The sequence below is a fragment of the Periplaneta americana genome, chromosome 17 (genome assembly GCF_040183065.1).
Source record: "Periplaneta americana isolate PAMFEO1 chromosome 17, P.americana_PAMFEO1_priV1, whole genome shotgun sequence".
In the NCBI taxonomy this organism is placed as follows: Eukaryota; Metazoa; Arthropoda; class Insecta; order Blattodea; family Blattidae; genus Periplaneta; species Periplaneta americana.
The window spans coordinates 96,150,535-96,166,698 of NC_091133.1; the positions used below are offsets into that span (position 1 = coordinate 96,150,535).

The 16,164-nt window shown below is 34.5% G+C and overlaps 1 long non-coding RNA gene across 1 annotated transcript in view; it reads left to right on the forward strand.

The window, feature by feature from the left end:
- The window catches only part of LOC138692805 (uncharacterized), an 839,199-nt gene that overhangs the window by 337,209 nt on the left and 485,826 nt on the right, over nucleotides 1–16,164 (forward strand). The window lies entirely within an intron of this gene.

A 16,164-nucleotide genomic window follows, 5' to 3' on the forward strand; every position in this document is an offset into this window, starting at 1 on the left:
AGATAATTGTAGCTCGCATAAAAAATGCTTTACCCATAATCGGCTTTAAGGATATGCTTTGTAATTTTCTCATTACGAAAAGTGGTACAAAATGAAGTCATCGTACGTCCCGAGGAACGTTCGACTGACAGTTACTACGGATTGATTATCTTGCAGCAGCTCATTTCGTTTAGTGGACAAAGTTTATGCAGTCTCCGTGTTCCCTCCTGCACCAACAAGCTAATATTTGAGAGTTAGTGACGAGTTCGAAATTTTATTTGTTACGTATGAATGTCAGCTGAAGAGTGGCATTCCTGCACTTCACTCTCTATTTTATATCCGTGGTTTAGTGGTTGGAAAATGTAACAGAACTCCGTTAATGTAAATTTAACTTTAGAGAAGAGAAAGTTCTGTAGAAGTTAAAACACTTCCATTTTTAACATAGTGATTAGGCCTCTTTGAATCCATATCTGTCATAATAATAATAATAATAATAATAATAATAATAATAATAATAATAATAATAATAATAATAATAATTTTTATTTTATTTATATACAGATTTCTAATGTTTACACATCTTTCTGTGCCTGAAGTCTCAAGTCTTATTCTTGTTCTCCACTCTTCTCTGTCCATCCAATCCATGTCGTTCAGTCTGCACTCTCATCCTTTTCTGATCTCTTGTGACCATGAATTTCGAAGCCTCCCTTTCTTTCTTCTCCCAGGCGGACACCATTCCAGCACCATTTTAGGTAACCTTTCTTCTGGCATTCTTCACACATGCCCATACAGGTCGACTGCTTACAGTATATCTCACATAATCTAAAACAGAATGTTGAATGTTCATTTCATCTCATATAACTGTTTTTATAATACTTTTATAATTTCGAATGTCTCGCTGAACTTCTTAAAAAAAACATTTCTATTGTAATGAGTTTTGATGCTAACTTTCTATTAAAGTTTCATGCTTCAGCACCATATGTAACAGTACTTTTGATTGTTTTATTGATATCATAATAAATGGCAATATGTGTCTCTTATATACGAGTATCAATGTTTTCAATAAAGTTCATGAACACTAAAGTTAGAATTCATAAAAGTTATATTATCAGTTGTTCTGTATGATTGTGAAACTTGGACACTCACTTTGAGAGAGGAACAGAGATTAAGGGTGTTTGAGAGTAAAGTTCTTAGGAAAATATTTGGAGCTAATAGGGATAAAATTAAGGAGAATGGAGAAAGTTACACAACACAGAACTGCACATATTGTATTCTTCATCTGACATAATTAGGAACATTAAATCCAGACGTTTGAGATGGGCAGGGCATGTAGCATGAGTGTTAGTTGTGTGGCCGGAGGGAAGAAGACTTTTGGGGAGGCCGATGGGAAGATAATATTAAAATTAATTTGAGGGAGGTGGGATATGATGGTAGGGACTGGATTAATCTTGCTCAGGATAGGGACCGATGGCGGGTTTATGTGAGGGCAGCACTAAACCTCCGGGTTCCTTAAAAGCCATAAGTAAGTACACTAAAAAAAAACATTACAAGTCTCAAAATGGTAAATCAACATCGCCACACCTTGTATAAGTAAGGCATAAATATAGTAAAAAAATGTTTGCTTTGTAATGAGTCACTGATAACACATTTTCAGAATTTATTTCTTTATTTCAGTTGAACACGAAGCAATTTTAGAATTCTTAACACCACAAAAAAGAGTCAATCTTATGAATAATATCAGTAAATAACTACAAATGAGACATTAAGAAACATGTACGATGTTATCAGTGCAAATTTGAAATAGTTTTTATTTATTATAATGTTTTTTGCATTATATTGTGCTAGTTTACTATTTAGTTCTTATTGAATTTCACAGCGTTTAGAATATGCAGGATTTTTTTCAAGAACACTCTTCAGATTTAGTTTAAGTCTTTTATTGTTACCAACAGCTGATCGTATAGAATTTGAAGTTCTTTCAAAGCACAAATATTGTGTATGCATGGTTGTCGGAGTCTGGAAATTTCTAGACTTGTACTCTTATATGGACTATTTAAAATTTGGATTCTGAAATTATGGAACGGAATATTTGTACATATTATCATCAGATACAAGTCATAATAAAAAGTGGACTGATCCGAAATCGAATCACGAAACAATTTCAAATGGTCGATGTGTCTTCTAGAGCCAAAAAGTTTATTAAATCATGACGGTTATTAACTTTTACGTCAAACTTACACACTTTACACCATACTATATTTTCATCCTTGGGTGAAAAATAATGGTCTCCGTAGTATTTTAAAAGCACAGGCAAAGTTACAGATTTCATTGGTGGCATTTTAATACACCTTAACAAGATCACAACTGAACTCCGTAAGAAAAATCTATTTTTTAAACAGAAAACAGGCATGCCATGTCGAAACAACCTGTTAGAATGCAATAAGCAATATAACAACCGCACCCAACACTTCTTGACCTTAGCAAAGCTTTCAACTCTGTAAATTTTGACCTGCTCACCCATAAATTGAGAAATATATATTTGTCAGAGACTGCTGTGAATTGGTTAGAATCCTACTTACTGGAAAGACAACAATGTGTTGTATCCGGGAATCGAAGCTCTTCCTGGCTTAACATAACATCAGGTATACCACAGGGGTCGGTACTCGGACCATTGCTGTTCACAATATATGTCAATGATATTACATCTCTTGTAAGGCATTGTAACTATCACTTGTATGCTGACGACCTTCAATGCTACATCTCTTCCCGCTTAGGCCAAGTAAACGACGCTACAGACAAACTGAACGAAGACATTGACTCGATTGTGACATGGACACAAGCAATTATTATATTAGGACACAAACGGCAAACCGACGCTGTGAAGCACCTCGACATTTCCCCCGTTAAAGTAAGTACAGTGCATATCCCTTTCAGTTCTTCGGTAAAAAGTCTTGGCATTCACATGGATAATAATCTCAACTGGGACATGCAAATCACAGAAACCTGCAGAAAAGTATATTTTATTATTCATGTGCTAAAAAGGATAAATGTTCATCTTCCCTCTTGCTTGAAAAAGTCCCTTGTGCAGACGCTTGTATTTCCCTATTTTGACTATGCTGACATTTTACTGACTAACCTTTCCAGCGACAACAAAACGAAACTTCAACGTCCTCATAATTTGTGTGTACGTTTTGTAAGCAATGTTCGTAAATATGATCATATTACCCCTTCCTTGGAAACAATAGGTTGACTTAAACTAGATAAGAAAAGAAATTTACATTCACTCTTTGAAATCTTGAACTCTTCTATTCCTTCGTACCTGTCGTCTCGCTTCACTTACCTTTCTTCCCACCACAATCTGAACACACGCTCTCGCCATGAAACAATACTAACAATACCATCCCATCACACCTCCTCATACTCATCCTCTTTCACAGTAGCCCTGCCAAGACTCTGGAATTCGTTACCTGCTAGCATCAGGGACTGTCGAAATAAAATTGAATTCAAACGCAAACTTACTAGGCACTTGGTCAGTAATTAAGACTCGTTCAGACATGATTTCTTTTAAATAGTTCCCTTAATCTGTCACAAAATATCTCAGTATATGGTAATTTCATCACTATAGAATTTTGTTATTCTAGGTTTAATTTGTAATTCAGTAAATACAAAAATATTCTCTGTTCTTAACTTCTATGATAAATTGTCTAGCTTTCATTAATCAGGTAATTTTGTCTTACTTTAATTCGTATTGTAATTGTAATTGTAAATTTAATATTAATTGTAATTTTATTCTTCATATTATAGTTGTAGTCTAGCTTTCATTAATCAGATAATCTTGTCGTACTTTAATTCTTATTGTAATTGTAAATGTAATATTAATTGTAATTTTATTCTTCATATTATAGTTGTAATCCCCTGGTAGAGGGGCAGAGAAGGCCTGATGGCCTTATCTCTACCATGTTAAATAAATAAATACTACTACTACTACTACTACTACTAAACTTCGAATGGACAAAGCTGTCTTCACGCGACGTCTTTCATTTTCCATATTAACCTGAAGGTACATCAGTAAACAATTAAAGTCATGTTACAGCCAGTGTTCCTTCAATCTGTAGCTGTCTCTAGGCAGTATTTTCGTGTCTAGTCTTCGTTCCCTCTTATAACTTACAAATAATACATTTGAGGCACCACTCCTTCCGTCTGATACCGCTAGGGCAGCCGTGTTGACACTGAATTTCGTATGACCTATGTATCATCGGGAGTCCGTCAAAATCAAGTAGACTTTTGAGCTTTAAAAGGTTGCGAAAGTCTATTTAAATGATTTTACGCAACATTCGCCTGTCTATTATCTACTTAAAATAGGTTTCTTCGTCCTGTTCCGTTCTAGGCTTAACTAGAAGAATTCTCTTTGAAACTCCTACGATTTCGAGCCAGCACGACTTTTGACCTTTACGTAGACAACACAGGATATCAATGAACAAATATTAATGCCCCAGGCGGCAAGTGATTCCGCGATAGTGAAACCAGATGGCGTTAAATCAATACTCCTTAACTGTTGCGTTTACTGCGAAGAGTTAGAATATCAAATAAGAGCATGTAAATTCGTGGAAATGTGAAAGGTGGAACATCTACCGTCTCATGTAAAACTCATTATAGTTCAATAGCAGCTTTCAAACCTTTAACAACGTTATTGCAAATATCTCAATTAATTATAGAATACATAGGCGTAATAATGAAATATTGTTTCCACATTTGTGTAAGCCTTATTTTCAGCAAAGTTTCAGAGATTCAAAAGTTCTTAAATTTTCAATAGCTCTCTCTCTCTCTCTCTCTCTCTCTATATATATATATATATATATATATATATATATATATATATACATATGGTGTTAAAAATATCCGATATTTTACGAAGTGCTAGTATGCATCAAAACAAGAAAATAATGTCTAATAAACATGGATCCTACAACACATACTTTCTGAGATCTGAACACTTGTTCATAGGAGGTCCTCAATGTGACGTTCATTCATGGCAATGCATTCCTCTGCCCTTTGGCGTAAGGAATCACGCACTCTTTGAAATTTGTTGTTAATAAGAAAGTTCTAATAACGAGTCCCAGTTAATCTCTGTGGTAGCACGTGTGGCCCTATTAATCTGTCACCAAGAACGCCCGCCCATACATTGATTGAGAATCTGTGCTGATGCCTTGTTTCTTCAACTGCACGGGGATTTTCATCAGCCCACACATGCTGATTACAAAAATTCACAACATTATCTCTGCTCATATCTGCAACCAGACTTTTGTTTTTAGTATTCCTTGCTACGTATCATTATTCCATGCCAGGAGTGTCAACTACGGTATAATTATCTGATAGTCTGCTGTATTGTAGGGCAGAGAAATGCATTGCCATTAATGGATGTCACATTGAGCACCTCCTGTGAACAAGTGTTCAGATCTCAGAAATTGTGTCGTAGGACCCATGTTTATTAGAAATTGTTTTATTATTTTGATGCATACTATCACCTCCTAAAGTACTGGATAATTTTTAACACTCTGTATATATACACTTCTTTTTATTTTATTTTAGGCTTCGAGCCATTTAAAGCTTGTAGCGAGCTCCAAATAATCTGATTCTTTGAATCTATGAATATTTCCTTTTTATTTAGGTATTGATAGGCCATTCCTTATCTCGTGAAGCCAAATGCTTTTCATAATTCACAGTAAGAACCTTATGGTGGGGATTAGTTTGCTAGCTAGCTGGAAGTGGAAGTGTAGCGAGTGAGGGAAGCTTCCACTTTCTTCTTCCCCTCACGCGTACGTTGGTTACACAAGATAACGAATGACCTGTAATACAGTATGTTTTCGAATCTTTTTCATCATTCATTCGAGCTACGTGTTCTAGCTAGTTTTCTCTGCAATGTTGTATTTCTCAATTTCAGTTTAATGTCTGTAATTGATTTCTTACTTCTTAATTTCTAAGTCTGTGTCTCTCCTTGTGATTAAAAACTGTCCTCACAAACCTTATTTCTGCTGCCTGTACATGTAATATACTCTCGCCAAGAATAGATAAGCAATGTTTTCTTGATCTTCCAGGTTCTTCATTCTCTTAGACTGTTTTGTCGGAATTTCAGAATGGTTTTAGTTCCGCATTCCATTTTAAATTCCTAGTCAGTTTCTTCATAATTGGGTGCAGTACAATACTATATATCGCAACTCAGTGTCTTCTAATTTTTTTTTGTTGTTTTTGGCGAGGATCCAGTAGCGGCCCGCGGTTACAAAGGTTGGCAGTTCTGCATGAAAAATAGTGTATTTAACAAACGCATGCTGTTTATTGCATCTAAATCGGATAACGCGTGTAATTACAGCCCCTTCTCGAAATTGACTGTGCACCCGAAATTGTACTCCAACCATACGTGCGCTACACCTCTCCCACCTGGTGCAACTAGTCACGTAGTGGAGATGTGCCTCACATGCGTTTCTAATTTCTTTAAGTCAAATTAACTAAATCCTTCACTCCGGTGTTTGTCCATGTATTTTCTCCTCTAAACAGAATACAGCTAAACAGAAAGTGTCTTCATGAGTGCAGCAAAAAACCAATCGTTTCCATGACACATTTCGGGATTAAAATGACTATTAGGCTACATGATTTCCTCGACTTTTTCCAGAAATTTCAATATTTAAATTTTGTGTAGGACGTCCTAATTTCTTAAGTTAACATGCAATTTCTCTTTTAATTTCGAAAAGAGATGGTCGATTAGGTTTTCATTTAATTCATTTTTAATATAAAATATTTCCTTAGACACACTGACTAATCACATCACACCACCCACAGTACTACAGGGACATCATTTTATTTTTACTAACATTTTTAATATTAACCTGGCTATACCTTTGGATCAACGCCATTTGCTACCCCCTTCCACGACTGGAGTTCGATGATACTGGCGTAAAATACAAACAAATCACTTTACTAGGTATAGGAGGGAAGAAAAGTAGTTCATCCATTTACGTAAACTAGGAAATATCGCGAGTTTTAGTTTGATAATTTTCATTAGGTTTTTGTTTAATCAAAATACAGTACAGTATTAACAATGAGTATTTTTACTCACGAACTGAGCTGTCCATGTGGACGTATTCATTATGCAGTGTATATTATACTGTCTACAGCACATTAGCGTACAATATAGAGAATGAAGTTAAATTGAAAAATAATCATAATATGGGTATTTAAACACATTTTTTAAAATGGTGGCCGTTCATTTCGATACAGGCTTCAGTTCTTTTGTGCATATTATCGCACTATAGACTAGTGTACCTAATCCCAATTATCCGTTTCGTCCTTCGTACTAGTAACTCTTGTTGAAATAATTTTGTATCTACTCTATAAAAGAGTACCTTACGCACTGTAAATTCAATCTTCACTTCTGCCCGATCAGAAAACTTAAAATTACTCAGACATACTATCTACTGTCCGTCCAAGTGGTTATGTCGTGGGGTCGCAGAAAGGAAGGAAATCACGTGACATTTAATTACTTAACGAGGCCCTTTTATTTAAGTTATTTTAAACAGTTGCATAACATTACAGTACGTAGACGTCCAATTCCTAACAGAAATTAATGTTCTCAGTAATGAGCTAAGACAGCCCAGCCACTATCTGGCGAATAAAAGCTGGTAGGGGAAACCGGGATACGACGTAGGCAAATGGATGACAGTACCTGTGCGAAAATGATTCAATGTTGAAAGCTCTTTCGTCACTGGAAAACGCGAACATATTTTTGGAACGTACTGTTTACTATGACCGTAAGGTTACTATGACTGTATATGCGGTGTTTGATCTGTGTGGAGGACGGTTGAACTTCATTAGTAGAAGGGGTGGGAGTGAAGTACATTCAAAAACTCAGGTACAATAAAAATTGAAGTAAAAATAAAATGATGTCCCTGTATAACACACTGGAACTGTAATGGTACACAGTAGTCCAGAAGCCTATGTGTTCTAATGCAGGTCATAAAGAGATGAGGGTGTTGGCGGTTCTTTTGTATATTCGGAGAGAGCTGCTTCGGTTGCAGCTCTAATGCAGTCTTATGAGACGGTGAAGAAAACCAGTTTTCTGCTGCCGAATACCCTACGTTGAGCTTCATGAACTGCCGATCACAGATCCGAAAAGTACACTACAGCTAAAATTCTCGAGCAGTCCAAGGCTCCTACAGACAGTAAAATCTCGAATCGAAGGAGAATGATTTGGAAAAATAAATGAAACAATGAACTAGATTACATAAAAGCACGTTTTACATTTTTAATTTTTTTCAGGTCCATTTAAATGGCGGTTCTGCAGATATGCAGTTCTTATTGTAGAGCCGCCTCTGCGAGGATACATATTTCGTGTCCGTATAACAGAGCCGAGACAGTCATTCTTTTACAATACTATTTAAACACTCCTTCACTTCTTTCTCACTCAATTACTTACAAATGACAAGATCTGTAATTGACTATATTGTAGGTAGTAAGAAAACAAACCCATACATAACAGCCACTATAATATTAGAGAGAGTGTATGAAATTAAAACACATCACGTTTTATTAATTGTTTTATAGTTTTTATTACCATAATTTCTCCAAGATGGCGCGAAAATAACCTACATATAAAATAAAAGAAAAACTATTTAAAGTCAATGAACTACAGAGCTTATTCTAGATTTAGTCTTTTGTATCAAAACAGAATTGATCAGCATGTTTACAAATACCAGTGAATAGAAATATGAATGAAGAATAGAAAATGCAAAAATGTTAATTTTACTACAAGCAGTTTCAGAGCCTCTCTGAAAACGAAGAAAAAGATATATTAGAGAAAGTTGCGGGGCGATGAAATAGCAACCCTGATCAAAGAAAAGAATTATGCTCATTTCAATTAAATTGAAAATCCACCTGACAACAACAGTATTATTTGTGTAATGCTTTCAGCACTCATTAAAAGAAAACTCAAAAGAATCAAACATCAAAGTTGGGAGAAACACATCAACAAAAATATTGGATGTGACGTACGTGGTAGGCGGGCAAAAGCTCATACAATGATGAAAAAGCCAAATAATATGAACCTCAATTCAATTTGCGAGAAAGAATGGTTAGAGTTATTTCGAAGCTTATGACAAAATTTACATAGTTATAACTTCATACAGTATAATGAAAATATTGACCTTATCCGAATGCAAGAACTCCGTCAAACTTAAAAAGAAATAAGGATATAAAGACTAGGAAATCATTGATTGAACGCAAAGTTATTCAAATACATTCGAGTGTCACAGAAGAAATGTAAAATAATTCAGCATAATTTAGTTAGGGTTAACCTACAATGATATAGATTCTCACAGCACTCGCATTATAGTTAAGTTACGTTTTTAAAATATTAATTGTTATTCAGTCCTATTATGTTTTTGTAAAAATATCAATCCATATTTAATAAGTTTATATATTTATATAGCTCACATTTATACTTACAGTTGTCCACACCTATGGAGTAACGGTCAGCGCGTCTTTCCGCGAAACCAGGTGGCCCGAGTTCGATTCCCGGTCGGGGCAAGTTACCTGATTAAGGTTTTTTCCGGGGTTTTCCCTCAACCCAATATGAGCAAATGCTGTGTAACTTTCGGTTTTGGACCCCTGACTCATTTCACCGGCATTATCACCTTCATCTCATTCAGACGCTAAATAACGTAAGATGTTGATAAAGCGCCGTAAAATAACCTACTAAAATAAATAAAAATAAATACTTATAGTTTCTAACAAAATCATTGCATCTTGTTTTAGAAACCGCTCCATACGGTATTTACTTGTGATATACCCATTTGGACAGTAGTATTCATGTAGGGTACATATATTTTAAGGTAATTTGTCATTGTTGTTTGAATTAAATACGCATAGTAAAAAATTTTTATTGTAGCTGTATGCTTAAGTGCTTCACTATTTTAACATTTTTAACTTTGAGAGTCATTATCTGTACTTTTATATGTATCTTCTTCACATTTTTATTGCAATGTTTTTGTTTTCATAAGATATATCTAATCAATGTCTGAAGATGCCATGTTATATGGCGAAAACGTTAAAAGTTTTAATAAATATGATGTAGATTTATAAGTGTATATTTACATTAATATACTCGTAAGTCATATGATTGAATAATAATTTGCAGAGCAGGTTTAGCGTGGCTAAGATTGGGGGCATGGAAGGGTAATAAAATTGTCAACGAAGAAGGGGAGCGTCTTTGTCCGCTTTGCAAAGAAAAGGATTTCTATAAGCATATTTTGTTACTGTGTGTCGAATTGGAACAGGTGCGGAGAAGATATTTACCACCCTCGATGCTAAGTCAGAGTAGGAGTTCGCTTGCATGTCTTGACCTCATGGGGAATAGAGAATGGGAACAAAAGACTGGATTGTTCCCCTTGAAGGCGAGAAAGATTAGAGCTGCAGCTGCCGAAGTTTGCGACGCGAACTGAGGAAGGGATAATAGCATCCACCCAACTGTATACTTTTATGTCTTTTAGGTTATGATATATTATATAATGTGTTTTATTGTGTAATTTCCATTTTTAATATTGTGACAGCGACTTGAGATTCGAACTCACGACCAGCGTCCCGCGAGAGAGCAGATCGCGCGTGAGCCGACACGGCTCTACGGAGCACTGAGGGACGGCGCGAAGAGAGGGGGTGTATTACGTCAACGCGACGGAGGAGAGGCTAAGTCTGCCTTGTGTTGGGCGAGGTGCGCGCGCATCTGCCTCCTGGGGCATGGCTACGCACGGAGTAAAGGGGGGACGGACCCTCCCGGATCTTCTAGAGAAGTCCGTTCGAAGAGCAGCAGCGTGCGAGATAATTCGAGAAGCCGTACTTTCCAGAAACTGTGGTGTGAGTATAAATTACGCGCGCAAGTAAACGCGAAGCAGTTTTCAGTTTATTCAGCCATTCAGTGAGTAAGCCAGAGGAAGCAAGCCAATCTTGTGTGCCGGAGTTCGGCTCGAGTGTGCGTCCGCAACTGTGACAGCATCCGAAGGCCTGAGTTCGAGTGCAGTGGACCGCAGTTGGAGGGTCCTAAGTTCGAGTGCAGTGGACCGCAGTTGGAGGGACCTGAGTTCGAGTACAGTGAACTGTCTCCGAAGGTCTGTGGTTCGAGATACTGTGAACTCGAGTGACTGAGCTAGAAGAACTGTGAACTGAGAACTAACAGTTCTGATTTGTAAATAGTGCTTTGTAAATATTAGTTAAGATTAACAGTTCATTGTTGTTCGTAATAGTCCAAGTAAATTGTCATTGCCGTCAGTGGAGTGCTATAACGAATACTGTGTTGAGTGAAAATCCTATTGTTGACGAGAGCGTTTAAGGTGAATTGTAGAAAGGAATTATTGTTGGTAGAATAAAATTCCATTGTTGAGTGAAATAAAGTCACAATATGTTTGTTCTTTTAGAGAGTAGTTGGATGTAATCATAGGTGGGGGGGACCTACAAAGGAGGACTTATTTTGGGTACAAAGCACGTACGGTCAGAAGACCCGTGCATTGCATTTTAGACAAAATTATGAATAATATTTTTATTTTTGAATTTGCACTTATGAGTTGAATATAATAAATAATATTTTTGTGAAATTTTTTGCAATGAATTGTAAAATTTAATTTTTTTACATAAAGCATTTTTAATGCAAATAGAACTTGAAATGATAAAACACTGCAACATATTCATTATGAATAAAATAAAGAATAAAGAACTTAAAATATTAAGAATTATAAAAATATCAGGCAAACCAAGTTTTTCTGAACAAATTGCATCTCCAAACTAAAATTTAATTACCCTTCACTTGAATACTATTAGGTTCTAAAAATTGTTTATTTATCTAGAAATTATTATCTAATCCCTATACTAAATTCCAGCACAAAATTAATTCAGGATAATGTGTAGAAATTACATTTTGTATATTACAAAAAATTATCTAGCCAAAGATTTAAATACCCATTCTTGCACCATACATATATGGGTTTGGATGAAATTGCGATTGATAAAGTAGTTTCTGATGTTGTATATTATTAAATATTTAAATTATAGAAGTTGTATTTAAATAATAATAGTATATTATCTTTGTGTAAAATTATAATGTGTGTAATGTAAGGGTTTAAATGATTACTTGTATGTACTTTGTCTGTGAACCATAATATAATAAATATCATATATCATATCATATATCATATCACATCATATCATATCATACCATATCATATATCATATCATATATCACATCATATCGTATCATATATCATATCATAGATCATATCATATCATATCATATCATATCATATCATATCATATATCATATCATATCATATCATATCATATCATATCATATATCATATCATATCATATCATATCATATATCATATCATATCATATCATATATCATATCATATCATATCATATCATATCATATCATATCATATCATATTATATCATATATCATATCATATATCATATATCATATCATATCATATATCATATATCATATCATATCATATCATATCATATCATATCATATCATATCATATCATATCATATCATATCATATCATATCATATCTATATTCAAAGAAGGCAACCTGGAGGAAGCGCTAAAATACAGACTGAATGGCAAATGTTCCAACAATCAGGCTGAACAACTAGCCATATTAAAAGCTATTCAACATGTACAGACTCTGGAAAATCAACAGCAAAAAATTTCAATATTTACAGACAGCAGGATAACATTAGACTCCCTTAGAAATCAAACAAATCATACGCATCTTATAGAAGAAATCAGAAGAGAAGTAAAGGAAGCGGAGAGGAAGAAGTGGAAAATAGAATTCAACTAGATTAAGGCCCACGCTGGACACGAGGGGAATGAATTAGCAGATCAACTTGCGAAGGAGGCAGCACGCTCCGAGGATATTCCAGAGAGCTACAGCAAGACACCAAAAAGTGCAGTGAAAGGTGAAATACGCACTCTCAGTTTAATGAAGTGGCAAAACGAATGGGACAACACAGCAAAAGGACAAATCACAAAATCTTTCTTCCCAAATATAAACGATCGGTTAAAATTGAAACTTAACATAACCCCTAACTTCACAACTATAATAACAGGACATGGAAATATAAAATCTTATCTACATAAATATAAAATTATAGATGGCCCATTATGTCCATGCAACAATGACGAACAAACGATAGATCATTTGTTATACAATTGTAAATTACTTGAGAGAGAAAGAGACATTCTGAAAGCGGCAGTTCTAAAGTCTGAAAACTGGCCAGTGAATAAAGACAAACTAGTGCACAAATACCAGAAGAACTTGATCAAATTTACTAACAATATACAGTTTGACAAATTACAATGAAAGAAAAGTACAAAATTCATCCATCTATATTGCCTATAAAGAAATTCTTAGAACAATATAAAGTAATTGTATGAACATAGTTTAAGTTAAACCAATGCATGTAGTATTACTCCACAGTAATGGAACATGCAGACTGTAAAAAAAAAAATATATATATCATATATCATATCATATATCATATATCATATCATATCATATCATATCATATCATATCATATCATATATCTAATGTTGTATATCGTCGACTTACTTAAAAATTCCCTAAGTTTAATCTTTACTGAATGTCGAAATCTGTGTAGGTCTATATTTTGAAAATGCGTCTGCTGATAATACTTCGTGAGTGTGCAAATGTTTTTATATTTTATAAATAACAAAATCATAACATTTGTTAGCTAGGGTATAAAATGAATAATTTATTTTGCTCGCAAGTACAATTTTCTTAAATGCAGTTACGAGATGGTTTAGGAGTAAGCCAACAATAACTTGATCCGCACTATCATGTCTTCAGCTATTTGGACGGAATTTTTTAGAATACATTTCTGCCAATAAACATCGACGCGTACTGCCATATTTCTAGGTGTATTTGAACTCATTCGTGATGAACCAAGAAGTGAGTTTTATTTCAACGACATGGGTAAATGTATTACTAAATAATTTATTTACTAATATTATACTGAACGTAAAGAAGACCCTACATTAGGAATATTTTAGGAATGATGTCAAAACCAGTTAAGACTTCAGAGATACTAGTATAGACATACAGAGAACAATAATTTAGAAAGTAAAGTGATTGTAATGCAGCGATAAAATATGTTTGATTAAATTTGCTGCATTCCATTATTTCATGCCAAAAGGAAATTTAACCAGAAGCTGTTTCGAATACGTTGATGAAATATAGTTTTGCACGTTAAACTGTACACAAATTTTGGAAGGGTATAAATATGTCGCATGTTTATATTAATGATAGTACTGGGCATTGTCCGTGCAGGTAGTGGTGTGGGACTTATTACAGGAGTATAATTAATGAGTGAAGGAAACCAAATTGCATTGCTTATCACAATGAAATGAACAGGGACAATATTAAATAAAACGGTTTACAACAAAATTAATAGTAAGATTACCGTGCGGAGCACTGTTACGGACAATGGTCCTTATCGCAGCATGCTGAAAAGAAGCCACCGACAGTCAATTAATTCAAAAGTATATTCAGCAGGGGCTTACTGAAAATGATGTCGCTTTTGTTGCTGAAATGAGGAAATCAGAACTATTTGGACTTGTGGATCAGAACTAAACTACAGGAGACTTTAAAGTGGATAATTCATTGCCAGATCTGTTCTCGTATGCCAGTCATGTCAACTGATGCCCATAGAAGCAAGCGCGCGCTTCAGAGCTCAGGAGAGCCTGAGCGCTTTACAGCGGAAAGGAAAGAGACAGACGAAAGAGATGGTTTATATGCCGCTTGGTCGAGCTAAATACAGGGATGGCCAGCATTAATAAAGGGAAGAGAACTTATTAAGACTGTATCCATGTTTATTTTTAGATTTGTCTGAGAAGTATAAGAATGTAAGTTTTAATTTTAATGCTCATTTTTCACAAGTTTGCTTTTTTTTTTATTCGAAAGGAATATTTTCTCAACTTATTTTAAATAGAAAAGTGAAATTTTCAGATATAGGCCTATTTATTTAGTAGTCTTACAAGTACAGTAGTGAAAAATGTTCTCGTAAATCTAATATACCGTAAATACGTATTACTGAAGATAGTGTATTATAAATTTTGAAAATATTCATATGGAAAATGTTTGTAACGAAATTAATTAAAAAAGCAACTACTGTTACTTCATAAGCAAAATATATGTGCCTATGTGTTGTAAAAATGTCAGCAGATTTCGAGAAAATAATTTAATATTCTGATGATAGGAAGTTGCTCACCAATATCACCTTAAAAGCAATGCGATAAGAGTTTTGTTATGTAATATTAGTTACACTTAAAACTTATACAGTACCTAGGTAACTTTGCTTTGTATTGTAATATTGTTTTGTTTAGTTCATTGATTAATTTTATAAGGCTAAAGATATCATCAATATCAATTTCAACTTACCATGTCATAATCAATCTCTTACTTTGGGATATCACTTTCTTTATGAATGATGTTATTCATTCATTTAGTACAGTATAGTTGTACTACTATGGAATATATGTGAATATTCCTTCATAACTCTTTATTATGTTATTGACGTTTAAAACACAACTGCAATATTAAGAAATTGGTGTTAGTACTTTTGTTATAAAGACAATATAGAGAATATCAAACAGAAGTAAGCCATATAAAAATAACGACATAAAATTTCACGTTCCGTTTGAAGTTTGTGCACCACTGTTTTCTTAATCCAACAGGCTGCTTATTCCTCCTTCAATATACCCAGCGCTTGAATGCCCGCGCACGACGTCAAGGTCAGAAAAATGCGCTTGCTTTGACATCACTGTCGTATGTTAATCTGTCAGAACTTTATAGAATTAATATGGAATAATCCAAACAAAAATTGCAAGAAAATAAAATGTATATATTTTGACGAGAAATGTCTATATTCGATATACGACAGGAAAATTAGTATAAGATGGTCCAAAAGCCTCGAGCCATTTTGTTGAAAACATGGACCAACGTTAATGATTGTTACATATGTTATTTGACAGAAATCTATGTACGATATTCAATACAGTTCTATCTGCCCCTCTTCCATTTGGAAGCACTGCTCCCAGCGTTGTACTGTCGCTCTAAAAACGTC